At 43.6% G+C, this 15,586-nt stretch overlaps 1 pseudogene; it reads right to left on the reverse strand.

Moving 5' to 3' along the window:
- Positions 1–9,168: 9,168 nt before the first annotated feature.
- Positions 9,169–15,295, reverse strand: LOC139037812 (protein S100-A11 pseudogene; annotated as a pseudogene).
- Positions 15,296–15,586: the final 291 nt, after the last annotated feature.

The following is a 15,586-nucleotide window of genomic DNA, read 5'->3' on the forward strand; positions in this document are numbered from 1 at the left end:
CACAAAGAAGACAAATGAAGGAACAAACTAGAAACACAGAAGTCAAAATAAATGAAGAGGAAATAAGCAAAGTACCTGAAAAGGAATTCAGAATAATGAGAGTAAAGATGATCAAAAATTTGAAAGCAAAATGGAGAAAATGTAAGAATCAATTAACAAGGACCTAGAAGAATTAAAGAATAAACATGCAGAGACAAACAACACTATTACTGGAATTAAAAATAGAAGGATTCAGTATCAGAATATCTGAAGCAGAAGAACAAATCAGTGAGCTGGAAGATAAAATGGTGGAAATAACTTCTGAAGAGCAGAATAAAGTAAAAAGAATGGAAAGAACTGAGGACAGTCTCAGAGACCTCTGGGACAATACCAAAGGAACCAACATTCGAATAATAGGGGCCCCAGAAGAAGAGGAAAAGAAAGGGTATGAGAAAATTTTTGAAGAGATTACAGTTGAAAATTTCCCCAACATGGAAAAGGAAATAATCAAGTCCAAGAGGCATAAAGAGTGCCATACAGGGTAAACCCAAGGAGAAACACGCCAAGACACATACTAATCAAACTAACAAAGACTAAACACAGAGAAAGAATATTAAAAGCAGCAAGGGAGAAACAACTAGTAACATACAAGGGAAACCCCATATGCTTAACAGCTGATCTTCCAGCAGAAACTCTGCAGGTCAGAAGGGAATGGCAGGATATATTTAAAGTGCTGAAAGGGGAAAATCTACAACCAGGATTACTGTACCCAGCAAGGATCTCATTCAAAACTGATGGAGAAATCAAAAGCTTTTCAGACAAGCAAAAGTTAAGCGAATTCAGTACCACCAAACAAGCTTTACAAAAAATGTTGAAAGGACTTAGATAGTCAAGAAATACAACAGAAGAAAAATATCTACAAAAGCAACCCCAAACATTTAAGAAAATGGCAATAGGAACATATATATCAATAATTACTTTAAATGTAAATGGAGCATATGCTCCAACCAAAAGACACAGACTGGCTGAATGGATACAAAAACGCAACCCATATATATGTTATCTAGAAGAAACCCACTTTAGACCTCAAGACACATATAGACTGAAAGTGAGAGGATGTAAAAATATATTCCATGCAAATGGGAAGCAAAAGAAAGCTGGAGTAGCAATCCTCATATCAGACAAAATAGACTTAAAATGAAGATTATAAGGAAGGACACTACACAATGATCAAGGGATCAATCCAAGAGGAAGACATAGCAATTGTAAATATCTATGCACCCAACATAGGACCACCTTAATACATAAGACAAACACTGACAGACATAAAAGGAGAAATTGACAGAAACACAATAACAGTAGACTTTAACACCTCACTCACACCGATGGACAGATCATCAAAACAGAAAATTAATAAGAAAACACAAGTTGATACATTAGATGAGATGGATCTCATTGATAACTTCAGGACATTCCATCCAAATGCAGAATAATACACCTTTTTCTCAAGTGCACATGAAACATTCTCCAGGGTAGACAACATCTTGTGTCACAAATGAATCCTCAGTAAATATAAGAAAATTGGAGTCATATCAAACATCTTCTCCAACCACAATGCTATGAGACTAGATAAACACAAACACATGGAGATTAAACAACATGTTTCTAAATAACCAACAGGTTACTGGAGAAATCCAAAAGGAAACCAAAAAATTTCTAGAAACAGTTGAAAGTGAAAACACAACAACTCAAAACCCATGGGATGCAGCAAAAGCAGTCCTAAGAGGGAAGTTTATAGCAAGACAATCCTAACTCAAGAAACAAGAAAAACATAGAATAGACAGCCTAATTTTACATCTAAAATTGGAAAAGGAACAACAACAAAGAAAACAAACCCAAAATTAGTAGAAAAAGTCATAAAGATCTGAGCAGAAGTAAATGAAAAAAAAAGTGAAAGAAACAATAGTAGGGATTAATAAAGCTAAAAGCTGGTTCTTTGAGAAGATAAACAAAACTGACAAATGTCTAGCCAGACTCATCAAGAAAAAGATAAGAATCAAATTAACAAAATTAGAAATGAAAAAGGAGAGGTTACAACAGACAGTGCAAAAATACAAGGGATCATAAGAGACTATCATGAACAACTATAGGGCAATAAAATGGATAACCTGGATGAAATGGACAGACTGTTAGAAAAGTTCAGTCTTCCAAGACTGAACCCAGAAGAAATTGAAATTATGAACAACCCAATTACAAGCACTGAAATTGAAGCTGTGATCAAAAATCTCCCAAGAAACAAAAGCCCAAAACCAGATGGCTTCACAGGAGAATTCTATCAAACATTTAGAGAAGAGCTAATATCTATCCTTCTAAAACTCTTTCAAAAAATTGCAGAGGAAGGAACACTTCCAAACTCATTCTACGAGGCCACCATCACCCTGATACCAAAACCAGACAAAGGCAACACACAAAAAAGAAAACTACAGGCCAATATTACTGATGAATATAGATGCAAAAATCCTCAACAAAATTTTAGCAAACAAAATTCAGCAACACATCAAAAAGCTCATACACCATGATCAAGTTGGATTTATTCCAGGAATGCAAGGATTCTTCAATATACACAAATCAATGTGAACAAATATTAAAAAGTTGAAATGTAAAAACCACATGATAATCTCAGTAGATGCAGAAAAAATCTTTGACAAAATTCAGCACCTGTTTATGATTGAAACTCTTTGAAAAATGGGCATAGAAGGAACCTACCTCAACATAGAAAAAGCCATATATAATAGGCCTATAGCAAACATTATTCTCAATGGTGAGAAACTTAAAGCATTCCCCCTAAGATCAGGAGCAAGACAAGAATTATCTTGTAATTGTATAATTAATCACTATTATACAACATAGTTCTGGGAGTCCTAGCTACAGCAATCAGAGAAGAAAAAGAAAAGGAATTCAGATCAGAAAAGAAGAAGTAAAGCTCTCACTGTCTGCAACTGACACAATACTGTACATAGAAAACCCTAAAGATAGTATCAGGAAATTACTAGAGCTAATCAGTGAATTTAGCAAAGTTGCAGGATACAAAATCAATACACAGAAATCACTTTCATTTCTATATACTAACAATGAAAAATCAGAAACAGAAATTAAGGGATCAGTCCCATTCACCATTGCAACAAAAAGAATTAAATATCTAGGAATAAACTTACCTAAAGAGACAAAAGAACTGTACACAGAAAATTATAAGACACTGATGAAAGAAATCAAAGACAACACAAACAGATGGTGAGATATTCCATGTTCCTGGGTAGGAAGAATCAATATTGTGAAAATTACTATACTATGAAATGCAATCTACAGATTCAATGTGATCCCTATCAAATTACCAATGGCATTTTTCACAGAACTAGAACAAAAAATTTCACAATTCATATGGAAACACAAAGACCCCAAATAGCCAAAGCAGTCTTGAGAAAGAAGAATGGAGCTGGAGGAAATCAACCTTCCTGACTTCAGATTATACTACAAAGCCACAATCATCAAGACGGTATGGTACTGGCACAAAAACAGAAATACAGACCATTGAAACAAGATAGAAAGCCCAGAAATAAACCCATGCACCAATGGGTACTATGGGTACCTTATTTTTGACAGAGAAGGCAAGAATATACAATGGGGCAAAGACAGCCTCTTCAGTGAAAGGTGCTGGGAAAACTGGACAGCTACATGTAAAAAAATGAAATTAGAACACTTCCTAACACCATACACAAAGATAAACTCAAAATGGATTAAAGACCTAAATGTAAGACCAGAAACTATAAAACTCTTAGAAACATAGGCAGAACACTCAATGACATAAATAAAAGCAAGATCCTCTATGACCCACCTCCTAGAGTAACAGAAATAAAAACAAAAGTAAACAAGCAGGACCTGATTAAACTTAAAAGGTTTTGCACAGCAAAGGAAACTATAAGCAAGGTGAAAAGACAACCCTTGGAATGGGAGAAAATAATAGCAAATGAAAACTGACAAAGGATTAATTTCCAAAGTTAGTTTCCAGCTCATACAACTCAATACTAGGAAAACAATCCAATCAAAAAGTGGGGAAAAGATCTAAATAGACATTTCTCCAAAGACACCACAGATGGCTAATGAACACATGAAAAGATGCTCAACATCACTTATTAGAGAAATGCAACCCAAAACCACTGTGAGATATCACCTCACACCACTCAGAAAGGCTGTCATCAAAAAGTCTACAAACAATAAATGCTGGAGACGATGTGGAGAAAAGGGAACAATCTTGCACTGTTGGTGGGAATATAAATTGATACAGCCACTATGGAAGACAGTATGGAGATTCCCTAAAAAACTAGGAATAAAACCACCATATGACCCAGCAATCCCACTCCTAGGCATATACTCTGAGGAAACCAGGGTTGAAAAAGACACATGTATCCCATTATTCATTGCAGCACTATTTACAATAGCTAGAACATGGAAGCAACCTAGATGCCCTTCTGCAGATGAATGGATAAAGAAGTTGTGGTACATACACACAATGGATATTCAGTCAATCAGTCAGTCAGTTCAGTCTCTCAGTCGTGTCCGACTCTTTGCAACCCCATGAATTGCAGCACGCCAGGCCTCCCTGTCCATCACCAGCTCCTGGAGTTTACCCAAACTCATGCCCATCAAGTCGGTGATGCCATCCAGCCATCTCATCCGTCGTCCCCTTCTCCTCCTGCCCCCAATCCCTTCTAGCATCAAGGTAGACACAGCCATAAAAAGAAACACATTTGAGTCAGTTCTGATGAGGTGGATAAACCTAGAACCTATTATACAGAGTGAAGTGGGCCAGAAAGAGAAAGATGAACATCATATTCTAATGCACATATACAGAATCTAGAAAAATGATTCTGAAGAATTTCTTTACAGGGCAGCAATGGAGAAACAGAGAATAGATTTATGGACATGGGGAGAGGAGAGGAGAGGAGAGGGTGAGATGTATAGAAAGAGTAACATGGACACTTGCATTGCCATATGTCAAATAGATAGCCAACAGGAATTTGCTGTATGGCTCAGGAAACTCAAGGATTCTGTATCAACCTAGAGGGGTGGGATGGGGCAGGAGATGGCAGGGAGATTCAAAAGGGAGGGGATATACATATAGCTATGGCAGACTCGTGTTGAGGTCACAGACATTGAGCATAGGCTTGTGGCTGCTAAGGCAGGAGACAGTGGGGGAGGGATGGATTGGGAGTTTGCGATTAGCAGATATAAACTATTATATATAGGATGGATAAATAACAAGGTCCTACTGTATATCACAGGGAACTATTAATATATTCATTATCCTGTGATAAACAATAACAGAAAAGGATTTTACAAAGAATGTATGTACAGTTAAATCCCCTACATGTGGACGAGTTCCATTCTGAGAGTGCGCTTGTAAATTCAATTTTTCGTTAAGCCCAACAAAGTTAGCCTAGGTACCCAGTTAACACCATCAGCTATATAGTACTGTGCCGTAATAGGTTTATACTTTTCACACAAGTAATACATAAAAGACAAAAATACAGAAAACATTTTTAATCTTACCATATAGTACCTTGAAAAATACAGTAGTACCATACAACAGCTGGTATACGGGAGCTGGCATCAAGGGAATAGGTTGAGAGGGTTAACAGGTAGGAAGCCCAGAGCTCCCCAGGCAGCAGGAGGAAATAAACTGCAGGTGGCAGACATTGTTTTTTCCTCTTCTCTGTTGAAGACACTTAGTTCCACCTGAACTTAGCTTTTCTCAAACCTTGAGCTAACCAACACAATCTTCTTGTGGAAATATTTTTCTTAAGCTATGTTAATCAAACACGTATTTGCTTGGGAATCTACCTTTCTTCAAATCGATTTCACCAAGGACTAATCTATTTTTTCTTTTCTCAAACTTTGGGCTGATGATGGCTCGACAAACCAGTATCAATGTCAAAAGTTTTATGGCTGTGGGGGAAGACACACCTTGTGCCTTTCTATCTCAAAAATGCATGTTGTAGGAGAGGGGCCTGGTGAAACTCCCTCAGCCTTGAGATGTTTCCCTTATCCAGTCAGCAGTTTGCTTGGGCTTCCCTCATAGCTCAGTCTGTAAAGAATCTGAGTACATGTAAATCCATGGCTGATTCATGTCAGTGTATGACAAAAACCACTACAATATTGTAAAGTAATTACCCTCCAACTAATAAAAATAAATGGAGAAAAAAAAAAGAATCTGCCTGCAATGCAGGAGACCCGGGTTCGATTCCTAGGTCAGGAAGATCCCCTGGAAAAGAAATGGCAACCCACTCCAGTACTCTTGCCTGGAGAATGCCATGGACAGAGGAGCCTGGCGGGCTACAGTCCACGGGGTCACAAGAGTCAGACTACCACTACTACTAAAAGACGAAAGCACCTTGCTAAAAGCCAGCAAGGGGTAGGGCACTCTTTCTGTCCCCTTCTGATGTCTATGTCAGAAGCTCCCTCTATCTCTATCTCTTTTTATGCTTGAATAAAACCTTGTTACACAAAAAGGCTCCAAGTGATCAAGCCTGGTCTCTGGCCTCAGATCAGATTCCTCTCCCCGGAAGCCCCGAGTTCCGGTGTCCTTCCCCGTTCTGTAGCAGCAGCGCTTTCACAGGCAAGAACAGCTACCGACCGGCGCTGGGAGAGGAGGTGGGAGACGGTGGAGCCGAAGGATCGTCAGCAATCGGAGGCAGAGGGCAGGCTGAAACCTCACTCACACCTGATGCTCGTGGCGCAGATTCCGATTCCTTGCTGGATTCCATTCTGTCTACGCTCTTGAAAAGACGACCCAGTGATGCCCGGGTGGCTACTGCACCGCCTGCAGCACCGCTGCTTCTGCACATGCTTCCGGGCCTCCTGGGCTTGAAATAAAGGCGCCGCGCTGCTCCGCTGTGTAGGCGCGGTGCAGCAAAGTACACGAAAGCGCAACCGCCTGAAGAAGATGCACGCACGTGGCAATGCACGCCAGACACAGGAGCTCCTTTACACGGCAGGACATGCGAACACACGGCCGCATCTTCGCCAGTTCACAACTTGCAGGTTCATGTGCAAGGGAAGTCACCTGATGCATTACAGTAGAAACTAACACAACATTGTAAATCAGCTAGACTGCAATAAAAGTTCAAAAATATCTTTAAAACCTTAAAAAAAAAAAAAAGGAGATAGAGAGAGATAGAAAGAAACTGGGGCTGGAACCCAGGGAGACTCACTGTCCAGCTGGGTTCTCGTCATATCTGGCTGTCCTGCTTTTCTGAGGTCTCTGCAACCTCTGAAGCCTACTAAGTACTTGGAGATCCACCGCTAATATGTTACAAAGGGAACGGATTCCAATATCCACCTCCAGGAAAATCCCTGAAGAACACGAGACCTGGGCTGCCCAGCATCGTAGCCACGTGGCCGCTGAGCACTGGGAACATGGCTTATCTGAACCGAGATGTGCAATGAGTGTAAAATGCTTCAGACCCAGATTTTGAAGATTTTTTTTTTTTAAGCAATTTCAACTATTTCAACATAGTTTGTTGATGACTGGTTGAAATAACATTTTTCCAAATAAAATTATTTTGACTTGGTTCCTTTTGCTCTAGATGAAGGTGACTACTAGAAAATTTTATCATTAAATGTGTGGGTTACATTCCACTGGCTATCCTGGTCTAGACTCAGAGACCCTCCAACCTCCGCCAGTGGGTCCCGCTGTCTGGTGGTGGCTCAGACCCACAGCAGCAGCTGAGAGGCTGAACTAGTCAGTGGGGAGAACTCGCTTCACCATCTGATGGCGAAGTCCAAGCCAAGATCTGACTAAGGAAAGACAGCTTCAGGGCTGAGTTATCTAGTCCTGCCTACAGATTCGGGAGCAGAGGTTCTGAGAGTCCCGAAGCGTACACCTAGGGCCTGGGATTTGAGTTGGCCTCGGCAACACTTGCTGTATTTAATAAATTACTCCACTCCCCCAAACTTTGTTGTGTCATCTCTGCCTTTTGTGGAAAACTGAAAAGCAAAAAAGAAATTAAGATCGGCCTCACGTTTCTCTTAGATCCTCCTCTGGCCTCCAACTCCTTCTGACGATGATTCAGGTTCAGGAGTGAGGTCCACCTACAAGGGGCTTTTAAATGCATTTCAATTTTTTGGAAGATGCCTAGCTATAATTTTTAACAAGTAATTTCTGTATTTACTTTTGGTCTCGTGCTGGGCCTTTGTCGCTGCGCAGGCTTCTCTCCAGTTGCGCGGTGCCGGCTTCTCATTGCTCTGGCTTCGCTTGTTACAGAGCACAGGCTCTCGGGCACGCGGGCTTCAGCAGCTTCGCCCGTGGGCTCAGTAGCTGTGGCTCCCGGGCCCTGGAGCCCCGGGGCTCAACAGCTGTGGCACAGGGGCTTAGTTGCTCCACAGCATCCGGGGGACCCGGAGGACCTGGGATCCTCCCGGATCAGGGATCGAACCCGTGTCTCCTGCACTGGCAGCTGGATTCCCTACCACTGAGCCACCAGGGAAGCCCTCTTAGCTACACGTTTAATGAGACCTGCATACGGTAAAACCTGCAAGTTTTGCTGAGGGATATAAAAATTGCTGTTTTTACTGAAGTGCAGTTGATTTACAATATTATATTAGTTTCAGGTGCCCAGCAAAGTGATTCAGTATTTTTACAGCTTATAATCTGTTACAAATTATTTATAAGATTAATGGCTATAATGCCCCTTGCCTTACAATATATCCCAGTTATCAACTACTTAGTAGTTTGTATTTCTTAATCCCTTAATCCCATACCCTACCCCCACTGGCAACCACTAGTTTCTATATTTTGAGCCTGTTCTTCATTTGCTATATACATTGATTTGTATTATTTCTTAGATTCCATGTATGTGATATCATATATATTTGTCTTTCTTTGGCTTACTTCATTGAGCATAATAAATATTGCAAATTGTTGCAAATGACAGAATCTCATTCTTTATGGCTGAGTAACATTCCATGGCATGTACATACCACATGTTCGACAGTGGGCTTTTTATGTTGGAGGATCTCTTCCTACCCTATTCAAACCAGGTGTCTTTAACCTGACCGTATTTTGATTTCATTCTGGCAAAAATGAGATTCTCACTAAAGAGAGAAATTACCACAAACTTTTGTGTGTGTGTGTTTGTGTGTGTTTTAAAAAACAATATTGTTTTATTACTAACAGGAGTGGCCTGTCTGGGTAGGTGGGTGTGCTGGGCTCAGGGTATGTGGGGGCTGTGAAGAGCAGATAACTGCGAGGCTGGAAAGAAAGGGAGTGGGTCTAGAGGCTAGGCCCAAAGGTTCCTCCAATTTACTTCTGGCCAGAGGCGGACTTAATAAGGGGTTCATGGCAAGCAATGGCCAGGCCACCAATAAGATTAAGAAGTTCTTGGAAATCTAGCTGCCCATCAGAGTCGAGGTCCAATCTCTTCATCATGCGGTCAAGGACACCAGGGTCCTTCTGGTTCTTTCTGAAGGCACCCAGCTCTGTATTCATGAAGATTAGGAACTCGGCCTTGGAGAGTCTGCTGTTGTTACCATCCCTTCCAGCATGCTTTTGGAAAACAGCAATCAGAGACTCCATGCATCGTTCGGTCTCCGTAGGGCTGGATACTTTTGCCATGTCGGAGAGGAGCGAGGCGCGCGGATGCGAGTGGGGAGCTGCGCAGCGAGCACTTACCACAAACTTTTTATTGAAGTACAACAAGGATTTTTACTCAGTACTGAACCAAAATTTCAAAATGATTTGCATTAATTGCAATTCACTATTTCATATAAATATGTTGTGCTTATTAATCTGTAAACCACACAATGGTAAGTAAAATTCTCATTCTGACCCTTATTTTAAATATTAACTTTGCTAAAATTTACCCTTCACTGATATCTAATATAAATTCTCACTTCAGCTAAACTATCTGGAATATGTAGGTCCAATTTGATGGGCAAACAACCTACTCAGTGATGGGCTTCTCAGGTGGTGCTAGTGGTAAAGAATCCACCTGCCAATACAGGAGACATGGGTTCAGTCTCTGGGAGGGGAAGATCCCCTGGAGTAGGAAATGACAACCCATTCCAGTATTCTTGCCTGGAAAATTCATTGGGCAGAAGAACCTGGCAGACTACAGTCCGGGCCACAAAGAGATGGACACAACTGAGTGACTAAGTGCACATGTGTGCATGTGCGCACACACACACACACACACACACACAACCTATTCACTAAGGAATTGCATGGTAGGCGATTCCATAGTGAATGGGGAAGGCAAAATGGGATTTGGTAATGCTTAATTCCCATCCTATGATAAATTCTTCACTTTGATTTTCTTGCAAAAGACCGCAAATTGCTATTTTGTTAAAAGGTGAAGTCAAAGCAAAAAAATCATGAAGCTGATTTTAAATATTCTTGAGATTCAAAATATGAGGTCATAATGGCAGTTTATTAATTGTACATATTTTAAATATCCATATTACCAAACACTGAATGAAATTTGAGAGTCTGTTGTTTCTAAACACCTCCCCACATAGTGTGACCTTTTTTCTTCAGATATTAAAAACCCTGGACAGGTTTTAGTTCTTGAGTGACAGTTGCAGACACAGTTAACCTTTGATTCATGAAGTACTCGTAAAAGCCTCTAGCCATCCCACAGCTACCCGCTAGGTGGCGCTCTGTCAAAGTCTATGAAAGGACCTTGCTCGTTCCCTGTTAGGATTCACGCTTCCTGTCTCCTACTTTCTGAAGGCAAGGACCCATCTGATGCTGTGACGCCTCAGCTTTGTACATAGCTCTGCCTCTTGGTAACTGGGCTATGGTGACTACCTTGTCCTCACAAGACTATGAAAATTCACAAGCTGTTTAAATTCTGTTATGGGCTGAATGGTGTCCCCCCCCACAAACCAGATTCTGATGTTGAAGCCCTAAAACCCGGTACACATCTCAGGATGAAACTATATTTAGAGAGAAGGCCTTTAAAGAGGGGATTCAGTTCAAATGAGGCCGTCAGCTGAGCCCTTATTCAATCTGACTGGTGTCCTCACGGGTAGAGGAGATGGCAATGTACAAAGAGAAACCAAATGCGCCCCAGCCCAGAGGAACAGCCGTGGGATGACAAGCCCAGGAAGGCAGGCCTTCCAAAAGCTTTTAAAACATTTTTCTCAAGTTATAAAAAGGATGGCTAGGATTTAGACACTGATAACTAAGCCATTATTGACTACCAACCCTATGCCAGGCAGTAAGTATGCAACTTTGTCACCCACCCAATGTGGTAGCGACTTTTGTTACTGTTTTAGTCACAAGTCGGGCCTCTTTGCGACCCCACGGACTGTGTAGCCCGCCAGGCTCCTTTGTCCATGGGATTTCCCAGGCAAAAGTACTGGAGTGAGTAGTCATTTCCTTCTCCAGGGAATCTTCCCGACCACCCAGGGAGCAAACTCAAGTCTCCACCATCGGCAGGTGGATTCTTTTTCACGGAGCCACTACGGAAGCCCATGATAGCAACTGGCTCAGTGTAACTACTGAGCCCTACAAATGTGGCCACATGTTATATGCCACGTGTAAAAACTCCAATATTTTGGACACATTGGGTTGAAAAAAATATATGATTTACGTTTACTTCATCATTTTTCTTTTCTTTTTTCCAAAGTTTTTCTTTTTTTTCTTTTTCTTGGTTGTGCCTCACAGCATGCAGGATCTTTTAGTTCCCTGACCAGGGATCAAACCTGGGCCCTCTGAAGGGGAAGCACAGAGTCTTAACCACTGGGCTGCCAGGAAAGTCCGTTTCCAATATTTTTTTTTTTTTAGGTGATGCAAAATGTGTGCAAAAACTCTGATCTAGAGGATGGTAGGTGTGCACTGTCCCCTCACTTCCATAAACTTCTCAGCCCTGCTCTGTGTCAACGTCCCAGCCAAAGAGGGCTTGCAGGATAGCTGGAGGTGAGACTGGATATTTCTTCCACCTCAGCCTAATGATGGACAACCCACGAATGGAAAAAAAAAAAATTGCAAATCATATATCTGAAAAGGGATTAACATCCAGAATATACAGAGAATGCCTACAACTCAACTACAAGCAACCCGACTTTAAAAATGGGTAAAAGACTAGAATATACAATTTTCCAAAGAAGATACACAAATGGCTAATAAACACATGGGGGAAAAAAAAACAGCATCACTGATCAAGGGGGGGGATTACAAATCAAAACCACAACAAGATACCATCTCATATGAATATCAAATATTAAAAAAAAAAATAGAAAGTAAGCGTTGGCCAGGTTGGGAAGAAAGCAGAAGCCTTGGACCCTGTGGGAGGGAATGTAAAATGGTGCGGCCATTACAGAAAATAGGAGGGCAGTCTCTCCAAAGATGAAAAAAATATCCCATGAGCCAACAAGTCCATGTCTGGCTATCAACTCAAAAGAATTTCAAAGTAGAGTCTTGAGGAGATATTTGTACACCCATATTCACAGCAGCATTGTTTTTCATAGCTGAAAGGTGGAAGCAAGCTAAGTGTCTACTGACAAGTGAATGGACAGGCAAACAGGTCTATCCATACAAAGGTATTATTCAGCCTTAAAAAGAAGGGCATTCTGACACATGCTACCAATGGGCTTTCCTTGTGGCTCAGCTGGTAAAGAATCCGCCTGCAATGCAGGAGACCTCGGTTCGATCCCTGGGTTGGGAAGATCCTCTGGAGAAGGGAAAGGAAAGGCTACCCACTCCAGTATTCTGGCCTGGAGAATGCCATAGACTGTATAGTCCGTGGGGTTGCAAACAGTCGGACACGTCTGAGCGACTTTCACTTTCACCGATATGGAAAAACCTTGAGGACATTATGCTAAGTGAAAGAAGCCAGTCCTAAGAGGGCATATACTGTATGATTCCACTTATATAAAGTATCCCGTCAGACTCAGAGACAAAGTAGAATGGTACTGTTCGGGACATCCCAGGACACCCCTCCAGGCAGGCAGCCACCGTGGCTTGGCCACCTTGAAGCAGCAAGCACATGGCCTGGGTGCCTGCCTTCGCTGAGATACCCGCGTAAGTGTGGAGATACCTCCGCTGCATCCATTTACTGCAGGAGAACCCCTATGGGGAGGGCCATTGCTCTGTGAACTCTCAGAAGGATAACTTCAGACCCAACTCGAAAGTTGATTTCCAAGAGAAAGGACCTGGAGCCCCAGCTGAGAGGTAGTCTCCCAGTGAATCCAAGGATGCTGACGTTCCAAGGGAAGAGCCCGGCCTCCCTGACTCCTGCCCTCACTTAGAACTCAAGAGATAGTGAACATTCCCTTGTGCCACAGATATGGAGGAGGGTATGTTCTCTGCTCTTGTGGGTGGCCTCAAAAGCAAAGAAAACTCTACATATTCAGGAATGAGTCTACTGCTAAGGAAAAAAATCTAGGAGGAGGAGGAAGGCGGAGCTTTTTTGCTGGCTTTTGGCCTGGAGGACCATCCTGGTGGGAGAGAGAATTTGGGGGTGTGGTGACATAAATTTATACTTCAGGTAAAGACCTATGGCCATGTCCTGTAAGTCCCCGGCAGTGGTTGCATTCCTTTTTGGTGGGGTGGGGGGTGGCCCATGTGTAAGTCTAAGTGGGCTAATTGTGAATATGTGTGCAGAGGTTGTGTGTGTGTGCTTCCCCCAGTAGATACATCTAACTTACACAGCGCAACCTGCCAGTTTTCTCAAGTAGCATAGAGGGAGCGAAGGAGGCCATCACCACCGCACTCTTTATATACATTCATTCATTCGACACCCACCACGGCCATACCTGGAGGTCTGCCCAACAACCCCACTCCTCAGACGGAGAAACTGGGGGACAGGTATGCATGTGCCCCAGTCTCAAGTGCTTGAGTGGAAGAGGCCACATGTGAGCCAGGCATGTGGTGTGGGTGGTATGGCTTGGGCCCCCTGAACACCCATCACTCATCAATGGGACCATCAGTCACCAGCATCGGTGCTTGCACCCTCAAGCGCCCAGGCCCCCAGCCCTGTCACCCCTAGAAGGGTGGCCCCAGGGGTCCCATACACCAAGGAAGCAGTCAGGCAGGGAGCGCCAGCTGCCAGTGCCCAGAGGGGGTTCCCCACATGTGCAGGCCGGCAGAGGTCCTCACGATACCGACCCCCCAAAGTAGGAGCCCGCAGAGCTCCACCCCGCGGCCATCTGGGCCTGGGGTTCAAGTCTCCCGGGGTGATCGCTGCACACCAGTTGGGTCGGGACAAGCTTTGGGCAAAAACATAGAAGCCATTCAGCGTGACCAGTGCCCGCAGTGTGCCCTGGTTCCCCCACGGCCAGCAGGTCCCTCCCCACAGCTGTCTCGAAGCCGCGGACCGCATATCTGCGGGTGGGCTAGCCAGGAGGCATTCGGCCACGCAGTTAGGCAGCACGAGTCGACTCAGGTCACGGGCAGGCCAGGGGAGAGGTTCTCCTAAAGAGAAGAACCCGGGGCCATAAGACACAGGGGGAATCTTGGTTCCAGTCCCAGCGTGCCAATGTTGCAATCCTGCCCATGGTGCCTCCCCAGCAGTCCCGATGGGTGGGTCCTTGTTACGGAGACTTGGGCAGCGTGGTTAGCATGAAGGGCAGGCAGAGAGTCCACGGGCTCTTTGGCCAGCTCACAGATGCTAAGCACGGAAGGCAGGATCAAGGACGACTGGGTCGCCTTCTGCCGCTTCTGGGTCATGACTCCTTAGGAGCCAGCCTCAGACAGGTAAAGCTGAGGGTTGGCTGCATTATCACCGGGAACCCTAGAAATCCTGAAATCCTTGAGCTACACACCCTGGGGATGGTGACAGGTTAAGAACTCAAAGTGCCTGGTGCCCACCCTCTTTGCTACTCTCTTGCACTGCCCGCGTTGAAAAGCATTGGTGCGCACACACACACTCCCCATCTCCCTCCCTCTGGAGTGGACTAGCCCACCCCCAGGCTGGTACCCAGGTGAGGACAGCCAGCGCTCTCAACGAATACACACACGTGACAAAGAAAAAGAGGACTGGAGGCAAAAATAGCACACGGCTAACAGGGCGTTATTTTGAAACGGCAGTATCTCAATGTTCTCACGTCTCCACAGCAGAGGATTGTCAAAGCATGGTAGAATGCACCGCCAGCAACTAAATCTCTTCCACCAAAAGTCTTCTCATCGTGTGTGAGATCCCATGCCACAGATGGCCAACATCAACGCGGCATCGTTGCCTTGTGGAGACTGAAATGGTCTTGGAAGAGGTCAGGAAGACAATGGCAATCGAAGTGAGCTTCAGAATGGGCAGGAGGGGCGATGCCCCTGAATCACAGCCTGCAAGCCAGGACCGCTCGTAGACTGACACATTCGTGTTACTTTAGGTCACCATGAGCAACAAAACCAAACCAAGGGCTCTGCTTTCTTGTTTCTTTCAGGTTTGGGTCACCTTGAGAGACGAAGCCAAACCAAGGACTCCGTTTCTCTTTCACACTTCTCTCCTTTGCCGTCCCCCTCCCCAGCAGTCCATGCCTGTTAACCACACACATCCACACACCGCCACCCCAGGGTCCATGCATCAAGCAAAGCCCTCGCCACACACACCCC

Source organism: Odocoileus virginianus, chromosome 12, assembly GCF_023699985.2.
Source record: "Odocoileus virginianus isolate 20LAN1187 ecotype Illinois chromosome 12, Ovbor_1.2, whole genome shotgun sequence".
Lineage (NCBI taxonomy): Eukaryota > Metazoa > Chordata > Mammalia > Artiodactyla > Cervidae > Odocoileus > Odocoileus virginianus.